This window comes from Centrocercus urophasianus, unplaced genomic scaffold (genome assembly GCF_019232065.1).
Source record: "Centrocercus urophasianus isolate 14NV4802_14NV808 unplaced genomic scaffold, USGS_Curo_1.0 seq_14, whole genome shotgun sequence".
In the NCBI taxonomy this organism is placed as follows: Eukaryota; Metazoa; Chordata; class Aves; order Galliformes; family Phasianidae; genus Centrocercus; species Centrocercus urophasianus.
The window spans coordinates 18,000,875-18,026,189 of NW_024884586.1; the positions used below are offsets into that span (position 1 = coordinate 18,000,875).

Below are 25,315 nucleotides of genomic sequence, written 5' to 3' on the forward strand. Positions count from 1 at the left end.
GAAAATATGAAAGGCATGAACATGCATCCCACAGGGAGTAAAACACTACAAAACGTTTCATATTATGAGAATTACATCTTTTGTTATAGCATAAAGACAGCTGCTTGTCAGTCTTCACTTGCTGCTGAGGAAAGGACAATTAGAGCAGCCATCAAGCTGCAGCAAATCGGTAGAAGGACAGAATATCTTAAGATGGAAGGGACCCACAAAGACCATCTACAGTCTGACTTCTGACTCCACACAGGATCTACCAAATTCAAACTTTATGTCCAAGAGTGTTGTCCAAACACTCCTTGAACTCCAGCAGCTTGGTGTAACAATCATTGCCCTAGGGTAGCCTATGCCTACCTCTCCCATCCTCTGGGGAAAAATCTTTTCCAGTCCCCCAACCCAACTCTCCCTGATGCAGCTCCACGCTGTTCTCCCAGGTCCTATTGCTATTACCAGAGAGCAGGAATCAGTGCCTGCCCCTCCACTCCTTTCACGAGGAAGCTGCTCACAGAAATATGCATTCACCCATTTATTTTCTCATAACAAAAGATTTCTGGCTTCTAAGAAGCAGAAGAGAGCTCAATGATGAACACACGCATAAGATCTGGAAAGTAGTTTTGTAATATTCCAGTCTATTTACATTTCAATTACTTGCATGCTCATTCAGCCTCTCTGTACTGAAGATCTATCAGATAAAGTCACTAACAGAAACTTCACTTCTCTGTGAAACTAAGAGTTCCAGAGGTGCTTCCAAGCGTATCCTCTCATCATGGTTGTCTGCAATCTTATATGACAAGAATGTCAACATTAAACAAATAATAAGGACCATTTTGTATAACGAGCTGATTTCTCTGTCTTCATCAGCAGAAGGCAATGATTTAAGTGATAGGAAATCAAAGATGAAGAGGAAATAAGTTAAGCCTGCCATTAAGGAGCATAAAATGATCAGAGAGAAACAGTAAATATAACAGTACTCAGTTGTCACCGCAAAAAATACGGGATCTCTTAACAGCGTAGCACAAATCCATCGCTTTTTCTGTAATAGAACACCAGAAAACCAGAAGCCTCCAGCACTCAGAAAGTAATTCCATTTCTTTCAGTATCTTACAGAAAATGCATTCAGGCACCTGCAGGGCTGAAATTTTTCCTGAATCCTGATGCTACTTTGCAGAAGAAAAGAAAACTACAGAAAACTCTTCTGGAACTCATGATGGGAAGCCAACTCCAGTTCAGGCCATCTTTCTGCCAAAATAGGAACTTAATTTAGAGCATTTTGTAGCGTTTTCTCCCTGCAATATCAAAATAGCAACTCAATATTTCTCACTACTTCTCTTAGGAAATGAGTTAATGTACAGACTAATAGATCTGACTGTCAGGGAAGTCAGACTAGACAATGAGAAGACTCTGTGTCTACTATCTATCCTTGTATTTTTTCAATTATTCCTAAACCTTCCATCTTCCGTTCAATAAATATTCTCCCTCCTTCATGAGTTACATGAGTTACATTTACAACTTTAAGCTGTTAACCTTTCACCTTGAAAACGTCACTGTGATCTCCTGCTGCCTGCTGTTAAACTCTTTATTCTTTGCTCATCAGTTGGTCCATGTGCCTTGCTTACCTCATTGCTCTCTGTATTCTGCTCAGATACATTGCAGTAGTGATCAAAAAGAGGAGCAAGACGACAAAACGCTGTTTCACCAAAGCTGATTATAAGAAGCAATATCTTGAGATCTTCTTACAGCCCTCTCAATTTCCCAAGATTGTTGCTCAAAGGCAAACGTCAGTGCACACTAATCTCATGTGATACAGAATGGCCATTCAGTTCTCTCCTGAGATCTCCTTGTTTATCTGTGATACAATCTCATCAGTCATTTTGGTCAAAAAAATTCTTCTTAGCTGACTTTCCACTGTGACATCAAATCTCTCCCTGGCATATTTCATTTCAAAAAAGGCATTTCCACCCTTTCCATCTTCATTCTTTGCCTTTCAGATACACGGTTTTACTCTGGCAAGTTGTACTCTGACTTATTGCTTCATATCATAGTCTTTATGCTATCAGCAGATTATCAGTATAGTTTTCAGTATCAAGTGTGATCAATGTAAGTATGTGACTGAGAGTAGAACGCCCTACATTCACACCATGACTTCTCTCAAACTTGAGAATTCGTTTAAAAATGATGTTACAACAAAACATCTTTTTAAATAAGATGTTTTGATAGACAAGCAATTATAGACTTTTTTCTAGCTGTCTCATATCAAGTGTCCTGATATTTTCACTCAGACTGATGTCAAGGCAGTAGTCTTTACACTATGTATTCACATACTTCACAAGAGTAGAGAGCTTATCAGTACATACAACTAAACCCAGCACATTCCACTTACCCTTTTTTAAATACTAATGCAACATAAACTTTCTTCCAATTCTCTGGAATTTCTTCAGCATCTCAACACTTCTGTCTTTTAAAAATCTGCAGCCAATTTTCTCAAAATTCTTGAATGCAAGCTGTCTTGACAAGTTGTTTTACAAACTGAGCACTTTATCAACTGCCTTTCCACAAATCTGTATTTGTTACGGAACCTCTTTCATCACTAGTATGTGATAATTACGTATCTGCAATGATTAAGCATCAATTTTTTGTTTTTTTTTTCTTTCCTAGATAAGACATGCTTACCAAACCCATTTTGCCTCTGTAGCTGATAACCCTACACCACGTCTATGACTAATTAATACCATTGCTAAGATGTGTTTGCTACTAGTGCACTTGAAAACCTTTTTAAACTTCCTAACTCTATTGCTAGTTCCTTCTATCATTAAGCCTTCTTCTTCCAAACTTCTTTTTAATACAAGCAAAACCCCTTTTTTCCTTATTATTATTTATGTATCAGAAGATCCTCCCCTTTCAACTACGGGTTTGCAGCTTTCTAGCCATTTACACACATAACTCAATTACTATCCATATCCTTCATTAATTTTATTCTCAACATTTTGACTCTCTTCTAAACAAATTCTTTTTATTCTTCACCTTTCCATCAATATCTACACATTTATTGCTAATTTAATATCAATCATACTAGTCTGCATATCAGATCTAAAACTTTGCTTCCCCTTTAAAAAGCTAGAGGCCAGTCACACCATACAGCCTCTTTTCCTCAAAGAATATGGATTTGTGAAACCTGTGTCTGTAAGTCTTCTACAACATATCTGACTAGCAGAATATTCACAGTATTTATTTAGTTTTATTTACTTTCTGCATCATTTCACACGCAGAACATGAACAGCATATAAGATTGTATCTTGAATATCCTTCTTCTTTGTAACCATTAGGAGATTTCTAAAATTATTTACATTCAGTGGAAATAAAATGAGCTATTTATGCTGGTATGGACTATCCCTGGTAACTCTGCTTATTTACTTCAGAAAACCTGCTCAGTTATTGTAATCCCATCCGGTATCCTATCCTCACATGACAGAACACCACCTCCTCACTCTCCTGCACAATGCTGACAAGAATCTTTCCTGAGGGGTGGAAGGTGGATCAATCTGAAGAACTTTTTATAACTGGAAACTGAGCAACTCCCTGCTATAATGCTCACTTGGAATATCAAAGATCATCTTCAGTTTCCACGACATACAGAACGACAGGCATTTACAAAGTACAAAATTCCCGTAGTGCTCCTTCCTGCTGTTCACAGTATGCCTGCTTCCTGCCTGCCCCTCGTTACACAAAATGTTGCTTTGTCTCTCATCTCCTCACTTACTCTATTCAGTCACTCAGTGGCCAGTTCCTTTCCTGAATGGTGATGTATTCTGAACCATGTTCTCTCCAGTGCTCTGCAGAGCATGCACTCATCCTTTCAAACCCCAGAATTTTGTTTCTAATAAAACCTCTAAAGCTGCACTTAAAAATAAATAAACAAATAAATAAACAAATAAACATTACAATAATTAAAAAAGAATCATTTAAGCTCAAGCACATAGTAGTACACTACAGGTTGCCACCATTGCATGACAGCTACCAGACAGAGCTCACACAGAAAAAGTTTTGCCCACGTCACCTATATTTTTCTTGTAAGATCTATCAGTTAGATGCACTCAAGATAGATGTCTTGGGTCCTCCTCTTGATACTACTGCCCTTACTTGGCATGCTGCCCTTAGATAGTGACTTGCTAGTTGAGATTTATGCCATTTTCAGTGTACATGTACATCTACTGAAATAGATCTGAATGACTATTTTAATTACAGTTGAGAAATAGCATGCCAAAAATGTTTCCTGAAATCCAAAAATATGCCATCCACTGAGTCCTTCTAATCTACTAATTGTGTAGTAGTGTATATATGTGCATACTCATGCCTGCTTATATTGTCACATTAACTCAGAAAGTGCTCTTTTTATAGCACAGCTGTTCATTACGCATGTGTCTATTTTTATAATAGTAGCTCCTTATTACTCACGGATAATAAGGGTAAGGTTTTGCACTGAGTTTCACCTCTATTAAAGCTTCCAGGAAGGATATATACACACCACCTAAAGCACCCAAAAGTTTTTCAAGGACCTTTGTGATAACTGTATAGAGCAGCTCCATTTAGCTTTACCATTTCTATTACTTATTTTCTCTTCTCTCTTTAGAGCTGGATTATTGCTATCAGAAAAGGCATCCATTCCATTTCTGCTTGCGAATAGACATGATACTGAGGGTTAACAGATAGTACCAGCAGTTGTGAATAAGAGATGTCGGTATGACCTTAAGCTTCTGTTGTTCTTGGTAGAATTAAATCAGTCTAAGCTATAGCCTTACATTTGAAAATTGACCATTCCTGGGGCGATGGCTCATTTTCTCCTCTTGCTTCTCTATATACATTAATGGGAAAAAAAGACATTTAAAACAAATTAAGAGAGGCATGTGTTTTTCTCACAGAGAATAGAGAGCTTCTTAGTTTAGAAAAACTATCCAAAACAGTAAGGAAAAAAAAAATCATAGAATCCTTTGAGTTGGAAGGGACCTTTAAAGGCCACCTAGTCCATCTCCTCTGAAATGAAAAGGAACATCCACAGCTAGATCAGGTTGCCCAGGGCCTGATCCAGCCTTGCCTTAAAAGTCTCCAGGGATGGGGCATCCATCACATCCTAAGTGTTCAATGAATCAGAAAGTAAAAAATATTGATTATCCTTTTAAACATTTCATTTTCTTTTCAAACCTTTAAAATGCTTTTTTTTTTTTTCTTTCATTCCAGCTTTAAAACTACTGTATATTAATTCATAAAGAAAACTTTCTCATTGAAAAACGCTGAAAGACTAGCCTAGAAAACGTTACTGATCTAATTTATAGCTCGGCCACTCAAACATTTTCAGTATCAAAACCAGAACAATGACAAGCTGTGGGAAGGGAAAAGATGCAAGCTTTTCAAGCTGACTTTGTTATAGGAAAGGAACATGAAAATGGACCTAAAGATACTTATTTTAAAACAAACTGCCAAAGAAGCAGTCTTCATCATAAGGTAGCTTAGTTTGGATGACTGGTTTATATTGGATACACGTCTGAGGTGGATAAAATTGATGTGTCCAACTCCAATATATGGTTTTATGCAGTCCAGAAAGTAACCTGGAAGGAATACCCAACATTTTGCTTTCCAAGTGAACAGCACTGTAAGGTGTTGCACTCATGGGCATAAATTAAGAGGAAGAAATATTATTGTCATATTCGTTCAGAACAACACTTGCAGAGATTTTCAGTTTCAGCTTAAGAGGAGATACATGCATGATTCCACATGTACAAATGTGACAGGTGTAATTAGTCACAAGGGAAGGTGAGGGAAGATGTATAGACACAGAGTGAGTTAGAAAGAAGCAGCAAGAAATACCTCAAAAGACTAACAGTAGCCTCATTCTTTCATAATGACCATAAAATCCTAGGCAGTAACTATTTCTTACGCTACAATTTCATGTGAGAATGCCAGTTCCATTCATTAAGAGAAAATACTAATATATTCCAGGTATTTACATGGAAACTAAGAGTATTTTGTTGAGGTTAGAATGTGTCATATTTACTCAATAATCTGCCCAGAGTTCAAAGTTTTTAATGTTAACAGTAAAATGGTTTAATACTTAGCTGAAGGAAAGTATTTCAGTGCTATCAAAACAGACTTGCTATTCAAATGACTCATTTGGATTAAGTCAAAGCATAAACTGGGAAGGAATTCAGTTTGTGAAAAATGTTAAGGTTTTGAATCTTCAAGATAATTACAAGCAAAACAAAATTTCTAAAATCACTATTTCCTACGAGACTTAGTTTTTTCCTAAGACTTTCTAAGAGTACTTAGTTTTCAATGTACTCATACGCTAAAAGACCAAAAAAATCTGTCTGTGAACTACCCAGAGGTAGCAATAAAACTAAGCAAAAGAGGAATGGGAGACATAATTGCTAGAGTTGCCCTCTAGCAGATGCTCAGCTATCAGCTTCAGCACGCCTCTGTGTTTTGCTGGCTCTGGCAGGAGGTCTGTGGTCCTACCCTTCAGCTCCCATGGCATGGCATGGCTTGGCACCGCAGCAATCAACAGGAAAAGGGAAACTGCATGCAAGCAAGAAAGTAATGGAAATATAATTTTCAGATCCACATTTTGATTGAATTATTACAATGAATGTGGAATTGACCCCATTGAATTCAATTTCATAAAATTATTTTCAATTGCTGAATTTTACACAACATAAATAAAGCAAACAAAAATTACTCTGAGCTGCCCCTGAGCTCCCTTGATCTTTGAGGCTACTTAACGTTCCTCTCCTTCCTTGTTTTACTAGAAAGAGCCTTAGGAATGCTCTAAATGTATGCACTGCTCCAAGAATCCCTCAGGGGTTGCTCTGCTCCAGAGGCTGTCCAAGGACAAAGACACATTTTCTGCACCTCTTTTTCTTTGATCTACTTTTGACACAAGGATGACTGCCAACAGCTCTTTATTATCTAAGAATTCCCCCCTTTGGGAACTTAACCCTTACAGAACAGTGTAAATCAGCCGGCTCTAAATATATCCCATACAGCATTTGAAGCAGTTTTGTGAGACACACTCCTTCCTCTGTTAACTTTTCTCAGAGTGAGCCCTGTAAGAGGCATCAGAACAGAGCAGTAACGCTTCGCTTGTGTGTCCAGCACAGACACTGATCAGGAGCTGGGCTCTCATGCCCACTCTGCCAGTAGCCAGCTGAGTCACACGAAGAAAAACACATGTGATGGGACCAACTTCCTGTGGAAAGTGCTGTAAGCAAAATGAAGGGAAATTGTGATGTGAAGGCAAGCCTGGTTCTTGCCCCTCCCGGCTCACACGCGGAGCAGCAGGAGCTATCGGAGCCAACACTGACTTCCTTCTCCAGGACTCTTGGCTGTAGAATCCTACAGGCTTTTCTCCAATATTCAGTTTCTGAATGAATCTCCTGAGAGATTTATGGAGGGATTAAAAACTAATCCATGTGTGGCAGATAATTCCACGCTTTCACGGTTTCATGTCATAAACAATGTCACCTCCTCCCTTCACTACAGGCTACCCAAAACCACTCTGCTGAAGAGCTCAACTACCATGGATTCTGCAACACTGAGAGGATACTGAGAACAGAAGTGAAATTCCTAAAATCTCATATGCTCTCCTACTGTTGCCGTCCCAACGATCAAAACCTCAAGGTGCAAACTGCATGCAGAGCGCTTCTCAACACAGTTTTGCCCTGAAGAGAGTTGTGCACTGTGTCCTCAAACAAACAAAATCATTTGCGCAACAGTCTGGCAGACATCAAATAAATGTATGCATTTTCCACATCTAATACTGAAAAAATGCTCAGATATCACTTTAAATACAGGACATATAAAACAACCAGCTCGATACGTACAACTGTTTCTAAGATGTGTCAGTAACACAAGTAAAAGAAAAAAAATGGAACTTTGAGAAAACACATTTCAAGCTGAAAAAAGTGTTAAACCAACTATAAAATGGACAGTCTAATGCATATTATTTCATCTTTAAAGAGTAACTGCCCATTTCATTTGATCAAGCCAGTGTTTAAAGTTTGTTTATGATTTCCTGCTACTGAACATGCTGTATTTTTTCTAAATCATAAAATCCTTGCTGTGAGATTAATAGTAAATAATAGTATTTAACACTGTGAATTTTCTCTTACTCTTATTTTCTCCAACAACCTCACTAACAAATGACCGCTTTATTAAGAAGATCGGATTGTCCTTGTCTTCACCTATCCTCTTTAAATCAGGCTCTGCACTCAATTTCCTTTTAATGTAAAACAATGAGGGAAGAAGAGCTACGCCATCCCTTTAGAAATAAGAGAAATCCATTAAAAAGAAAACTCATAGGTGTCACAGATTCATCATTTCAGGAAAAAAAAAAAAGTCCACAAGAAACCAACCTCACCCCAAAAATAACTTTTAAAAACAATAACAGCGAAACAAACAAAACCAGCTACAACTCCAGCAGAGGAGAATAGGGAAGATGGAGAGGCACCAGATACTTTATTTTTTCCAGGAGAGTTTGTGGAAAATGCTGTTACATTGTTACTTGTGTGAGGACACACAGAGCTAATTAGTTATTTATAATGTTGTGATGTTACACAGGAAGTCTTTATCAAGAAGGCAAAAATTCTTGCAGCATGAGAAGTTCACAACCATTGTACTCCTGTTGAATGTTGCAATAATGCAGTACTAAATGTACTAATGTTGAAATAGGCTGGCATCAGAAGTGCCAGGTGTGATTTAAAGTACTGATCTGAGTATGGAAGTGTAAGAATGTGGCCCAAATCTCCTGCTTTAACGCAGTACAAATACTTTCGCAATAGGAAAAAGCATCCAGAGGAAGAGTAGGTAACAAGGCTCAGTTTGTAGAGTGTCAGTTACTCACTAGAACCATGATGCTCTTGATTGTTCTTGTTCTGATGCTGGTATAGATCTGTTCAGAAACAGTACCTGTTATTAACAAGCTGCTACTATTAACTTTTCTTCTTGAGTTTCAGTGCTATAACATAGCAAAACATTGTAAACTACATTTATGGCTATACCTCTCACTCTGAAAGATCCAAAGATATCCAAAAGATAATTTCAAATATACTGTGCTATGAAGTACATTTGGAGAAATTGCAAGTAATTTGACATGACAGTTATTGCAACGTACCATTCATCACTTACCAGTTCAGGCTAACATAGAAGAATGCAATAATTACTGCCTATGCTTAATGTCTTTACACCTAAGGACAAATGAACTGAGGAAGAGTTAAAATACTAACTCTGGGAAACCAGAGCACTGGGAAACCAGAACAGCAAAACTTCACCAAGAATGTCAACAAATTACTCAGCTGGCAGAAATGAACATCCAAAATTCATGGTGATGGACAACAGCAAACTTTAGCAGGTAGCAGCTGCACAACTCACGTGAAAAGCAGGTGTCTGGAATCCCTTAAAAGAAGGTACAGAGCCAAAAAATCCCTAGTAAGATCAAGAAGCAAGCAGATTTTTGTTTGCAACGTAGCATCTAGAATGCAAAATACATTGTGATATGTGGTGATTGAGACAGCCAGTCAGCAACTGCCAAAGAAAATCCCCGTCAGCAGGGGATAAAGCCCCCAGCTGAGCTGGAAGGGGTTAGGAACAAGGAACTGTGCGAACACAAAATCTGCAGATAGTTGTTGGCACAAACTTTGACTGAGGCAGACTGCTGCACGCTGCTTTGTCAGGTCCATTTCCTGGTATCCTATCTTGATGACCCCATCCTGCATTCTACAAAAGTGACTGTGGTAGTCTGAGTGATAACATATTTGCATTGTTTTAAAGAGAAAGAAATAAAAACACGAATCGGTAGGACTAGTTGTTACTCTCTTTCATCTCAGAGGCTTGCTATCTAAGACTGGGACAAGCTTTGGCCTTTTCTCAGCTCTTTCATGAAATTTTCTCCTTCATCTCAGCTAGATTCACTGGCAAGCTTCCTGCTCTTTCTCATAACAGCATCAACAGGAACTTGAATATAATACCTGACTTAAAAATGTTTCACAAAGGTACAGCAGCAATGTTAGCCCTTTTTGCCAATACAGAGAGACAGATGGGAAAGATAGAATATACTGAGAGTATTAAAGCTCAGGGAAAGAAAGAAGTGGCTAAGGAAAAACTTGTTATCCAAACGTTTGTTTCCATAACCAGGAGAGGAATGTGAAAAACAACCAGTGTTTCTGTTTTATTTATTTTTTCCCTTTCTCCTCCTCGGTCACCCTCATGTGAAAATCAATCCGGGTTTTATGATTTCAAAGGACAATATCTGGTACAAAAGGAAAGATGCCTTCCCCATTTGAGTTGTAATTTAATATTATGATAATGTTTTCTTTTAATGAAAGAGAGGAGAGTGTTTATTTGAAAGTTGGCTGCTGGCCACCTCTTTTAAAGCTATGTGAGGCTGTGGTTTCTTCAAGTCGTATCAAACATCTTCTATGAAACTCAAGCAGGGAAGACAACGTGCCCAACAGGCAGGCCTTTGAATGTACAAGAGAAAAAGCTTATTTCTCTGAAGAAAATAAGCAAAGGTAGAAGAAGAACATACATAAGTATGAAATGTAATCAGTGACTGAAATCTAGAAAGTTTTTGTTCCCACGTATGAGGTAAGATTTTATATTGCAAAATAATACTATAGAAAATGTAAACAGCTTTTCTACTGCATATCCTCCTTACTTCTTGCTCTTTTCCACCCCAAAGAATTTATCTGCTCTTCCCAAAGGTACAGAGACTACAACACTTCCTTACATGAAATAATGTCTTCTCCCTATGGCAGATACGCTCTAGCCTGGGACATGTTACTCTAGTGCTGAGAAAATGATATACTGTTAACAGGAATCTTGCAGAAAACGCATCTGCATATGAAATAAATATACCCAGGACCAGTATTCTAGGTATAAATAACCTTTCTTTTCTTTGCAAAGTCATGACTAAAGGCATTCCTCAATTCACTGAACACAGTGTACTAAAAACGCTCCCCCAGGAGTACAAAAGGAGAGCAAATACACAAGATACGGCCTTTCTAGATAATATGAGAGTGTCTTTCAACTTTACATCTGGTTGTGAAAGTTTGGTTTTGGCCGTAAATGGATAAATAGATAAAAGCTACTAAAGCTACTTGGCTTGAAAAATGCAGTTATTTTTGTTAAAAGGAAGGATATACCTTTTACCACATTCTTCAGTAGATGAGTTGGTTCTTTCTTTGGGACACTGCCTGTAATTTGTGTTGCTAATATCCATCACATGTCAACAGGCCGAAAAGATATCCACCCCTCCCAATAAAACAGCCCTTGTTCTGCTCACATTCCCTGAAGGCATAATACTTTTGACTGATTGCTCTTCTCTTTTCCTTTTTTTTCCTGCACATTTTTAAAGTGTCCCTGCAATCCTTGTATGCACCAAACAACAACGTTAGTTCTCTTTCCCAACACATGTGCATGAAAAGCCATTGCTTTATGCATTAGGCTGAGAAAACCTTCAATCAAGCTGGCAAAACCTTATAAGGTTTACTCCTTAATTAGTTGTTTGCTTTTCCCAAAAGATAGGGGAAAGGTAGCAGTTAACTGTTTTGTAAGGAGGACAGGAAAAGGAGCAGATATGGCAAAAGAAAGGAATAGACTCAACTCCATACCATGTATCTTCTCAAAAAGATATCCTCTCCCACATAGCTGGCAAGCTCTGTTCTTGTGAATCAGCAGAGAGAACACAATGACCATAAAGATGTCCTGTAGATGTGATGGAGCACTTTCTGAACATCTATTTCATGTATGAATTACGTGGGAACATCAGACAGACTAGAAACACAGGGGGCCCTTGCCTTGACACAAACATGGAAAGTCAGAACCTGTAAGTATCAATAAGAATTCACTGACAATAACAGTGAGCTGCTTTGTTGGTTTTTGCAGTTCAACACAAAAGCTGAGACTGAGCAGACTGTGTTCTGCCCATACCTCTTCCGTCATTCCCAGTGGTACAGTTACTTGAGTCTGAAGAGGAAAAAAGCAGATAATTGAATGTCCAATTGAACTTACAGCTTATGATAAGGAAATCAGCAAATACCGTAATAAATAAATAAATACATACATACAAACATAAAACAAAGCACATCTCATCTTTTCGCTGTTACGCCATTAGATGAAACATCTATGGAAAATGTCCTTTATTGGAGTTAGAATCTAACCCATCTCTTTGTCTTGAAGTCAGTTTAATACTTGAACTATGTGCTACTTTGACTTACTTCACTTCCTCACCAGTAAGACCGACACCACAGTTTGCTTGGAAAATTTATAAACAGCATTTTCAAAATCAAACCAAGTAATTTCTTTTCAGCATAGTCCATTAAAGAGGCAAAACCATAGCATGGTGGATACTGTTATTTCAGCCATTCAAAAATGATTTCAGGGATTTAAAAAGATAAAGCTAGTGAAAGGAACAAAGGTCATTACATTTTGCTGCTCCCACAAGCATTTGAGCATGTGTTAAGTTATCCATTTTGTTTTGATACTCATGCAATACTGCAGCAATATTCATGATACAGCTCAAATCAAGCCATCATTCAATGATAAACCACCTTTGTAGGTGGAATGATGTAACTGGCACATGGAAAAGAGACCAAATAATCCTTGATTATTGACATTTGATCTTGATCAGAAAAATTCATAAGATAGTTCCCATCACCACAGATTTGAGAGTTTCTTGTCACATTCAGCTCTTGCATTTTTTGCTTTTCCAGCACTGGTAGCACAGGGTGAATGTTCTGTGGTGACTTCCCATTGAAACGTTCATGGCAGAAATGCCTGGGATTGTTAGGCTGTACTCAATAACACAAGGGATCCAATTGGTCCTATAGTCCTATTTCTTGCAGCATTCTGAGATGCTCAAGTGAATAGGCTGTCATCTGTAAGTCATACATTGGATTACTCCAGGCCTTAGCAGCATAATTACTCAAGTTCAAGTAGCTTTGCATAAACACCAAATCATCTGAAGTACCCTGAAGAAATGGGGCTGCAAGGACACTTCACCATCAGTGACACAGTGTTTTTCAAGAGCGTTCTGGATATTCTCAAACATTGAGATATATTGAGTGTCAATGAGCGATACATTGTGAATCAAATATTAAGATACATTGAGATGCAAGTGCCAACATATCCCTCCTCTGCCCCCCCGCTGTGTGTAGATACTTCATACCCTTTCTGAAGAATTTTCATGCATATAAGCCTTCCAACCCTCTACTGAACCGTTGTTTCCCATCTGCAGTTTGACACTGCTGCAACCTCCTCTCTGTTCTAGCTCCAAGGTACTCTCTATTCTCTCACAACCGCTTTAGGAGTAACCAACTTACACTGAAGAAGCCTGTTAAATATAAAAACATTTGAGCTCCAGCAGGTCTCTGAATACTTGAATTTGATGCATCGTTTTGAACTCTCTCATCGTGCTTCAGTGGAGCTAGGTGCTGGTTCTTTATGTGTTTCTGCTTTTTGTATCTCTATGGACATTTCTGCTAACTCAGCTCATAGCATAGTAAGGATCTGGTTTCATGGGCATGAGCTGATACATCAAAGAGACTTGCTGAAATAAGCCACTAGTAGTTTGTGGATTATTACCTGTTTTTAGTTCATTTTGGATCCCATAATGAGTAAATTGTGACTTACAGGGTGATATTTCACTGCTGCTTGAAGTATGCAATATGTGATAACAAAGATTTTAATTAAAAGAGAGGGAAATATCTTTCAAATACAAAAGCTAAATTACATTTCTTATTCAGGGTTTCTGAATTTGAAAGAACCAAAAATACACAAAGCCAAGATCTATGCACTCTGCATAGACATTATTTCTAAAAATCAGAAAGGAATTACTAATAGCCAACCAATATATTATTACATCTAAACTAGTTCAATTTCTCTAACCTAATTCATATATAAATATAGCCAAAGTCTAGGTGACAAAGACTTGTGATCAATAAATCAAACGGATTAACGGTGATGTCTTAATCAGATTCTGAAACCATGAAATGAATCCATCAGCTAATCAAGTCAAATCATGAGTTCAACACAGAGAGAATTACTTTTCATCAATCCTCTGCCAAAAGATTTAAAGTGATGGCTATTTGTCTTTGATCTGAAGCTGCACTTCAGTTTATTGCATGCCAGCCAGTCATGGATTTACATCAGAATTGTCTCCTCTTTGGCCAGCCTAGTTGAGATGAATCCATACAGTAGGTTCTGTTTGAACATGAGGAAAATAAACTTATTTTGAGGGTGACAAAGCGCTGGAACAAGTTTCTCAGAGAGGTTGTGGACTCTCCTTTTTTGGAGATATTCAAAACCTGCCTGGACTCCTTCCTGTGTAATCTACTCTTGGGAACCTGCTTTAGTAGGGATGCTGGCCTAAGTGATTTCCAGCTCCTATGATTCAGTGCTGCAGGACTGAACTATTATACTGACACAGCCAATAAGTGTCTTCGCTTCCCAGCCACTCCAAAGTGAACTGGAGATTCCTTCCTGTTCAACAGGACTGAGAAACCATGAGAACAAGTCTCTTTTAAAAATGCACTCCGTAGGGCTGAACAGCAGACAGTTTTGAGGATGCTCTTTTCTCCTTCCCTTGGTTAATAGACAGTATAAGCAGCATTAACTTCATTCTAAATGATCCCTGAATCTCTGAAGCTGTATGTCACCGATTTTCCATTCTGTAAGTCACCATTTTCCATTTTCAACACAAACAGCACCATAGCAACTCTTAAAAAAAAGTGAGAAACAACAACAACAAATACTAATTTTCACAAATCTCTTAACTACTGGTCCGGTCACTGAGAAAATTAGTGAGATACAGAAAGACTCATCTGAACTACCTGAGAAGAAAGCCCTGTCTGGACTAACTGAGAAAAGACGTTGCCCTCAATTTTTTCAGTAAGTGTATTTTTATTTATGAAAATGTAAGTTTATCCAGATGCATTTGGATTGGAATTATTCTGATTCAACCGCACATAAATTGGAATAACACCTAATAAAAGGAAATCTTTCCTGCCTATTTCAAGTAAACTAACACTCACTGGCTAACACAAATAGGAATTTAATGTAGTTTCCTGAATTGGCTACATATTTCTTAACTCCAACATTTGCCTACAATAGCAACAGCTATATTGACAGAAGTTAAAAGCTTTGGCTGCTGCTGCTGCTTTTTTTTCTTTCTCTCAGTAATAAGCTGCACAATGAAGCAGAGATGTGAGATTTCTAACTGCATACTATATTATGTCTTCATATCAGTCGGCCAGTTACATCAAATATCCTCCTGAACTTCTACATCAGATCATGTGTTTCTCATGGAGCCATTTTCTACAGAGACTAGTACTGCTGGAAACAACCTTATTTCTAAGTCTTCTATATAAACTCCTTGTTTCCTTCATTCAGAGATTTATTCTGGCAGAGCGGCAGGCCTGGGGCCGGAGAAGGGTATGAAGGGGTAACTCCCCATACGTGATGCTACCGGAGCTGGAGGGCAGTGCCACCCTTTCAACCACTGTAATTCGAACTCACATTAACCCCTTCATTATTTAATCATGTATTCATCTTCAAGCACACCTATGAGAAAACTCATTCTCTCTGTTCTTAGCAAGTACTTCCATAACATCACATACAGAGCCCTTCTATGCTGTCTGAGGCTCTCATTTTATGGGATTTCTCATTATGACATCTAAGAACGAATTTACTTAAGATACCGCACTCCTCAGTTTACGGTTTTTTTTCTTTTCTTACTAATATAATTGCTTTCTGAAACACTGCTTCCATGTCAATCCAGTTTTTGTGATAATGCTAGCAGAAAGTATAGCAGGTGTTATTTAGCTATTCCAAGTCAATTTATTTTTGTTGGTATACTGCAGAACATCATTCCACGTTTGTCCACTTCACATCAGACAAGAATCAACATCAATCTTCACACTGCACAATTTGCAGTGATCTGGCACTCAGCGTTTTGGTGCACGTTAATGGCTGACACAATTCCAATATCTACTTTATCACCTACACAGTCGTAAGCGCAAAAAAAGAATAAAACACTGTCAAATCTGCCAACGTTCTGGATTAATCCCTCAGTCCTTTACCTGGCCAATGCGTGCACAAAACTTCAACTGATTCTAAGGAGTCATAGTTGGTATTTTTATTCTCAAATGACAGCAATACATATCAGATAACCACAAGGGTATAGATTAGCAATAAAATAACCACAATGCAGAAATAAAAGAAGTGAATGGCTGTTCTCTAACACGAAGAAGAAAGAGAACCTGAGGTCATTCAGGTAGGTCAGAAGTATCAAATTATTAACAGATATCCAATGAACTGGTAACTGGTGTAGGTGTCTCTGTAATTAGCTCCTGGGGTACCCACTTTCCAGAACACTTCAGGTCTGAGGCAAGCTACTGTGAGATTCTAAATCTGCTTAGGAAGGGTTGGTTGCATAAGAGGAAAGGGGTGAATGAGTGGCGTGCTGCGTTACACCATTCCTACCTTAGTCCTGCAGGGTTTGAAGGCACACAGATTAACATATTAAGGGAATCAATACACAGCCATTTACTAAACAGAGATCGTAAGGTTCTGAATAACTGTACTGAAAAGTTAAATTCTGTTAACGGTAGATTCTGTATTGAGGAGAAAAAAAGACTACAGTATACATATTGCGATATAACAATGTAAGAGCATGACCTTCTCAGGCATAATAAGAAGTTTAAAAGCAAGAGTCCTGGACAAATGGAGCCCAAAAGTCCTTTATAAATAGGGTGGTGGTACCTCTGCCCTAACATTCATTTTAGAAAGCACTGAAACACAAAAAGTCTCTGAGGATGAAAAGACAGTGAGCATTTTGTTGATGTTTAAAACATGGTAAAAGGGGAAAAAAATGTCACTCTGGATCCTCAAGATTGCAGTCTTGAGCAAAATAATGCAAAACTGCACTAAATTTAACTAAGTACAGAAATAGAGTTCAAAAGATCACTTTTAATGGGATAAAACCCTAAGCCCACCTCATTCTTTAGAGACAATAATGGTTTTACCCATGTGAAAATCCCCTACAATTAATGACCTCTTTATAAACCAACTGTAAAACACACCTGCAGCAGATGATTTACTAATGACAAGGGCATACTCCATCAGCTTTCCGAAACATAGTAGAAAGTTTATTTAGAGAGCTTTTTTTGCTAAGCCTATTTAAATGCATCCTTGCTTCATAGACCTTTCTTTTTCATCATTTATTAGTTCATTTGTTGGTGCTGCACACTCCACTGCATGGCATAGGTATTAAAGAACACGCTAGGTCTCCAGGGAGCAGGCCAGGAAATGTTAGCTCAGCAAGCTTCCAGTTTTTTCAGGGACATTCAGCTGATGTGTATGTAATAAAAAAGAACAATAAGCTTACATTTTTGTCAGGAACCTTCTAAGTCTGTTTACAGACAGCAAATTACTGAACACAACTTTTGCACTTTCTGTTTCTTCTCCAAAAGAACTGTTTCCACATTTACAACAAACTGATCTGATGACTGACGTTTACATACTCTTGTTTACAGCCTGTATGCCAGGCATAACTTCTTAATAGATGTGCCACTGACCTTATTATTAGCGAAACGCAGCCCATATCTACCTTGCAGATCCCCTTCTGGCACCAACCCAACATTCACAAAGACATGCTTCATTCTATTTTTCACAAAAACCATCGCTATTTCTGTTTTTATTTAGCTTTTCAGTTAATGGATCAGATTCATGCAGCTGAACTAGGGCTTGTAGTCTTGAGGTTTTCTCTTGTCAGATAGAGCCATTGCTCTCAAGTTATATTTTCATATGAGACCATGAATATGGGAATTTTTTGCTCAACTTCATCTAGCAGTATGCCTACCACCAAATGCCTTGGCAGCAGCAATGTGCAGCAGCATGGAAGATTCCATCTTCTATAATTCTCTTCAATACCGCCAGGAAAATATGGAAGTACTGCCACAAGTCCCCTCTCAATAGCTGCCAAATTCCTTTCCAGAAGGAGAGATTCCAATTTTTTCATGCCAAAACTTAATTTTCATACGCAGAAGTTGTGAAAAAAGTAGAATGCACAAGAGTACTGTTACAAGATCAAACTAATTCTTGCCATAAATTGTCTGGTAAATAAAGTGGGATTTATGACTTCAGCCACCTAAAACTTGGGTGTTAAAGAGAGAAAAGCATGATAGGGAGGAGCCTAGAAGACAAACTTAAGCTGCTCACCTACTAAATGACACAAATTTAACACGAGGAATCCAATCACAAGTACCCACTACTTGAATTATTTTGCCACTAGCTTATTTCATACCTTGGAACACTTGCAAAAAAAACCTCTGACACTGTAGTAATAGATTGCTGTATGGATCAAACACTTTTGGCTAAAGCAGGATGGAGAAAGATTAAAACCTGAATCTTCTGGCAGTATTCCTTTCATTCTTCATGATCAAGAACCTGAACTAAATTCCACACTGTACTACCAACACACATACCTGGTGTGATACCTGGGCTTTTTACTGCCAGTGCCCAAGCTGCTCTCTAAAGAACTTCTTACCTGCACTGGTAGTGACAGTAAAAGGGAAATTAAACAGATCTGGGAGAGCTCCCATAACATCCACTGAACTATGACTGGGTTGATCAACAGGTTAACTGCAGCAAAAAGTGTTTCAAAGTAATCTGCTTTGTTCCTTAATTATTGCCCACAACATTCCCACTTACTGCATGAAGAAAAGGAGGTGGAAATGATGTCAAGGAAGAAATGAACCAAAATAATGAAAACCAGTTATAATAATCAACTCGGAAGTAAAAATGCAAATGCTAACCACATAAGCATAAGCTAAAAATCAGGAGAATGTAGATTCCTCAAATCAGATATCTATTGACGATTAAGTGCACACTCAGCAAGTTTGCAGATTACAACAAGGTGTGTGGTGTGGTTGACACATCCAAGGAACTGAATGCCATCTACAGAGACCTAGACAGGCTCTAGCAGTGGGCCCAGAAGAATCTCATGAGGTCCAACTAATCCAAGTGCAAAGTCTTGCACCTGGGCTAAGCCAACCCCCACTAACAACACAAGTTGAGAGATGAAAGAACAGAGCGTTGTCCTGCCAAAAAGGACTTGGGGGTACTGATGGAAGGTAAGTTGAATATGAGCCTGAAATGTGCCCTTGCAGTCCAGAAAGCCAATCATATCCTGGGCTGTATCAAAATAAGCATGGTCAAGGGAGATGGTCCTGCCCCTCTACTCTGCACTGATAAGACCTCACCTGGAGTACTACATTCAGGTATGGAGTCCTCAGCACAGGAAAGATGCAGACCTGTTATAGCATGTCCAGAGGAGGACAGCAAAAACGATCCAAGGGATGGAATAGGTTGAGAGCTGGAGTTGCTCAGCCTGGAAAAGAGAAGGCTTCAGGGAGACCTGAGAGCAGCCTTTCAGAATATAAAGGGGGACTATAAGAAAGAAGTGGACAGACTCTTCGGTACAGCTGTGATGACAGGATATGGGGAAACGGCTTCAAACTAAAACAGGGGAGATTTCGACTATATATAAGGAAGGAAGAGGTTTTTACAGTAAGGGTAGTGAAGCAAAGGAACAGGCGGGTGGCCCAGAGAGGCAATGGATGCACCACTCCCGGAGATGCTCAAGGACAGGCTGGTTGGGGTTCTGAGCGACTTGATCTAGCTGCACATGTCCCTGCTCATTGCAGGGGAGTTAGACTAGATGACCTTTGAAGGTCCCTTACAACTAAATGATTCTATGAGTCTGTAAGTTCACAAGAACTGTTAGGAAAAAAAAAAAAAAGAAGAAGAAATATTGGGGACTTTGAGAAGAAAAAAAAAGATTGGAATACTCACCAGGAAATCAAACCATGCAGTGTTAGGATGCTAACTCCAATCACAGCATCGATATAAAGTCTTCTTAATAACAAAACAATAAGTACAGAACTCTAATGATATTCTGAACTAATAAAGAGTGATATTTTCATTGCTTATTACTTCAGACAATCATGAGAGCCAAGCATTTGGCAGGAGATAAATCCGGACAGCCTCCTAAGACCTGCAGGTTCTCTTATGGAAAGGATTAGGACTACGTTTATTGACACTGTACTGAATATTTGCCACATGCAAGATGACTCTCCAGTATGAATACTTTCACTTGCAGCCAGCACAGTATAAGAGGTGCAAAGACTTTCTGCAAACTACATTTGCAAGGAATGAAATTGGTGTAAGAGATTCTCAGTGGGTGGGAGATGCCCTGGTATTGAGCACTTCCTGAATGGACTAACTGTCAGGGATAAGTTAGGCATCCTTATGGCTATTTGGCAAATTGTTTCCTTCTTCTCAAATACACTCTGTCACTTGTGCCAACAATTGAACTTTACTTACTTTTGAATCCAAAAAAATCATCTTTGGATTGAAAAAAACACGACACAGATATTGCTCATGGCCTGGAACAGCATAAGCATGATTTATGAAAAGTACCAGTCCACTTTTGGTAGGAAATAGACTTTACGAACAAAAGAGTGGTCACTTTAATTTTTTTTTCCATTTGCTTCCCTCCCAGTAAGGAAACATAAAAGAAAATAGGGATGACATTTGGATAATCCCATTGTTATCTGAAAACACAGACAGAAGACAGTCAGTTATGTTGTAATTAATGATTATATTTAGGAGGATAATTCCTAATCTTGACATTTTATTTTACAAATTTTTGGGCCTTCCAAAGAGCAGGTGGAGTTTAGAGACAAGGTCCATATTTCCCAGCTGGAAAGCAGATAAAAGGAAACATACTTCTACGGGTAGGTCTTAAATACAGCAATCCTTTTCTTTCCCTTAAAGGACCACTTCAAGCTCAATGCCAAAATGGTAAAGATGACATTAGAATGTTTCCTATCAAGGAAGAGAGTTTCTTATTACTGTAAGGGTGAGCTTCGAGGTTTAACAACTCTGAATATCTAAAAAGCTGTACTTTCAAAATACTCCTCAACTCTCATACCCAGAAATGTTATGGATGGAAATAAGTAGAATAAAACTTAAATATCTGATTGCTAGAATATACTGATCTGATCATGGATAAATTGAGCACTGATCTGATCATGGATAAATTGATTTAACATTAATGAACAAAATGGTGACTGAAAGAAAACGATTAAGGACAGTTTCCTTCAGCAGTTCAGAGCTGCAGACAGTAGAAAAATACAACTGGATACATCTGGTAAGTATCTATGCGGCACAAAATAAAAGCACACAAAACCACTGGACACAAACAAACACAACACATGAATATTGAATTGTCTGGACAGCTCCACTCAAGCTCTTGTATTTGTTTCAAAAGAAAACAAAGAATCATGTTTTATTAGAGTTCCTGAAAAACAGTGGTTGCTGGAGTCCAGACCTTCTCCACCACCTAAGTGACCATGGTGATACCTTCTTAAGTACTACAATCTTTTGGAATCTTGAGAAGAGCATGTCTGGAAGTGATTGGTGGGAAAATGGTGGGAGACCTTTCAACAATAACTCATTTCAACTAGGCCTTTATTAGATGGTTATGAATGATGCTACACATGTCCCAGGAGTTTCTTCAATGGCAATAAGGCACTCCAGACTAGTCTGCACACAGGAGAAAAATGAGGTTTCTCCTCCACAGCCCCCAAATGAGCTAGCCAAGATGAACAGCAGACAGAGCTCTAGCTCCTTGCTCCCAGGACAGCAGCCAGCACAATGAGGAAAACAAACACCATGAAGTCAAGAGCTTGTGCCTTTTTCTTTTCTGTTGGCCCCCAGTAACTGCCTGAATCACAACAAGTCCTAAAGGAGCCTGGCTCTGCCTGAAGTCAGTATATCAGTGCAGAAACCCTTACATAAGGCAGCTTGCAAAGTGATTAAATACATAAAATGTCTCACAGTGGCACATAGCTTTCAATGGTTGATGTGTCTGAAAGTTTATTTGATTCCACATAATCCCTGCACTTTTAGCATGTACTCTTTGAAGACAGAAATGTGTTACTAGGCCATATGCTGGTTACTTGATTCATGATTCTTACCAAATATGGAACTATCTGCCAGACCATCACCCATACGATGCAGAGCCCTGGTCTATGACTCTGAAGAAGGGCTGCAGTTTACCATGCCAGTGAAGGTGGACAAACACCTATACCTACCAGCATCTCCCCACCATGGTCCTATCAGGTCTAGCAAGAATCAAACACCTTTCAAACATCTTTCTCACAGCCACATCTACTTTGCCAGCGAGCATGTGGATTCTGCCAGCACCAGCTGAGCTTCCCATACAGGATTCCTCACACCTGAGACTCTCAACCCCAGCTGGACTCCAGGAAAGGAAAGTGGTCAAACAAGCGCACTGAGGAGGCTAAAAAGGTGGAATGTGACACCAAGCACAAATTTCAGTAGGATGTTCAATTTGGCAGCCAAGATTTCAAATGTCTTATTTGTATCATAGCTACCAATCGCAGCTGCTATAAGCAATGCTCGCTGAGTAATGGCTCTCACTGAGCAATGGCTGTTCTGTTCCTTGCAAACACTTGTTCCTTCTTCTTTATGCATATGAAAATCTAAGCTTTGGATCTAAAGGCATAAAGACATCATGCCACATTGTAAGAGACATGGAAAGACAAGTTACACACTTCCTAGAAGACTTCAAAATTACAATGCACACTTTCACTGACTTTAGCCTGCCAGGTGCCTCTGTGCCTGTATGGAAGAGATACCAAGCCACAGAAGAAAGAGCAAGGTACAGCAGTAGGGCCAGATTTGTGCAAGGTGTTCATGGCAGGCAAAGGTGTCAGAAAGGTTCCAGGACTCACAAAAACCAAATATAACTCAAAAGAACTGATGGTCTTCAATACACAGACTTGTCAAAAAGATGAAAGAGATGGAGAAAGAGAACCTGATTACTTCAGTTAGCATTCACAAAATTTGACTTTTTAAGAGTACCAGCGTTCAGTTGTATCAAGAAACACAACAGGAACTATAGCTCTTCTCTCACCCTTCCCCAAGTGAAAATACATTGATACACTCCCAAATGAAAAAGTTGACACCATATCACAAATGACCAAGCTGTCACACAGAATATCAATCAAGTCGCCAGAGAAACAAGAGATTTCACATCTATTCATTAGTGCTGTGCCTTCTCAGGAGCAGATAAGGATACATTATGGAAAAGCAATAAAAATGCACACCTTTAAGGAGAAAGCTTTTATTTCCTCCACCAATATTGCCCAAAAGCTCTTATCGGTAACTAACATTCAATGTGAAAGAATAATATGATTTTTTTTCCAAAACAAAACATTTAAATTTCCACTGAAAGTGAGTTATAGATTCTCCTTTGTTACACTCCATTAAAAAGGTCTAATAAATAAAAATAATTCTGTACGCTTGAATGAATTTCAAGGAACTAGAACATACTTTTGTATGTCTCATCACATCTGAATAAAGGAGATAAAATAGGCAAAGCAAGACAAGGATTAAGGCACCAAGACCACATCATCTTCCCTAGAACATACAGGAAACTGGTAGAACCAGTAATCAACCCTAGGAAAGCTGACTCACTTGCCACCCTGTATAAATACTTACATAATACAACCTCCCAGTCTGCCCTGCCTAACCTAACTTCCTAACTTGAAGTCAAGAATTAAAAAAAAAAAAAAAAAAAAAAAAAAAAAGATTTATTCTGTACATTTGTCTTTAGTAGTACATTAGGACAACCGAAAGAACGACAAATGCATCCAGCACTGCCAGTGCTTATAATTCTGTTTTGAATTGAGTTCTTTACAGTGTTTTTCTTAAACATGTAGTTTCTGGAGCCATATAATGACATGAAAATTACAGCAACAAAAATTGCTTAATAGTTACCCAGGATAGGAAACACGAACTGGAAAGACTCAGAAACCAGATGGCTCATAAATATGTTTGTTTTAATTTGATGATTTTTAACTCTGTCTTGTGATGTGAGACATGAGTTTGTAGACTTTAGGTATCAGAAAACCTGCTCATGCTATACGTTTACCCTTTGCCAAACTCAAAAAGGCTAAAGGCAAAGCAGTTTCAGCTGTTGCTTTATCAGCTTTGTTCTTTGTTCCTTTGTGTGGACACACCAGTGTTCTTAACAACAGTTAAGCCTTTCTTTTTTTTTTTTTCTTTTTTTTTTTTTTGGTAAACTGAGGGGAGCATTTCTGTGCACATTAAAGCATATTAAACATATTTGGCATAAAATTTAAGCCGGGGCCCCAAACTATCTTGCTGCCTCTCTTTTAGATTGCAAACATAAACCCCAGCTCAACATTTCAGAGCAGGGTCAGTCTTATCCCCAGTTGTTTCAAAGCACCTCTGCTGTCAACAGTCTGTACAAGGCTTTAGTCAGAGCTTATTTCATTTGAAAGGCGAAGGGGTGACATGAACGTCACACAACAACATGACACATCTCGAGTTCCTCATCACTATTCCCATAGCACTGGTGATGGGATCCAGATTATTCAACTGAATGGTGTGTGCCATAGAATCATTAACATTTTTGATAACTGAAGAGTTAACGGGATCCAAAAATAAGAATTCTTCATTAGCAGAACAAGAGAGTTGATAACAACGCTTTCATATTTAGTAAAACAAGATTGTATGTATTTTCACAGTGGTGGAAATTCACAGAGGAGTTGTCACCTCACTGGCACATACTCAAGAAGGCTGACGTCTAACACTTGCTTCCTTGCAACAGGATGGAAAGTTGACATCATTTAACTAAGTCTGTATTCACATTGTCTAATTTCAGGTACATAACCCCATGGTTTCTTGCACAAGAAACTTACTAAAATGACTGGGGGAAGAAATTCTGAGATAAAACAAAACAAAACAAAAAGCAGCTCATGTTTCCCAAAACAATCTCCACCCATCCTTCCTGCTCTAGCAAGGAGACTAACTCTCTTGGTGTCCTTACTCAGCAATTGCCATCTCCTCAATTTTACTGAAACAAGCTTTACAGGGTCACTTTTCTAAAATGATTTAGAAAGTTAGCTTTTAAACTAGGTTGTTACAAAGCGTCCCTACAGCCTGACCGATACAGACCAGATGAGACCAAGGAGTGCTTTAGGGGCAGCCAGGACAGGTCAGGCTGTGCTGGAATGCTGTTGCAGAGCCAAACTTCACCTGGATGCCGAACTTACATTCATTCAGTCTTAAGAGCCCTAGGAAAGCCAGCAGAAGTAGTACCTCTACATTTAAAATTCCACATTTACTTGACTTGCAGCACCTTGCACTGCTCTCAGAG

At 38.6% G+C, this 25,315-nt stretch overlaps 1 protein-coding gene across 1 annotated transcript in view; it reads right to left on the minus strand.

The window, feature by feature from the left end:
* LTK (leukocyte receptor tyrosine kinase) overlaps positions 1–25,315 on the minus strand; it is a 139,782-nt gene that overhangs the window by 49,804 nt on the left and 64,663 nt on the right. The window lies entirely within an intron of this gene.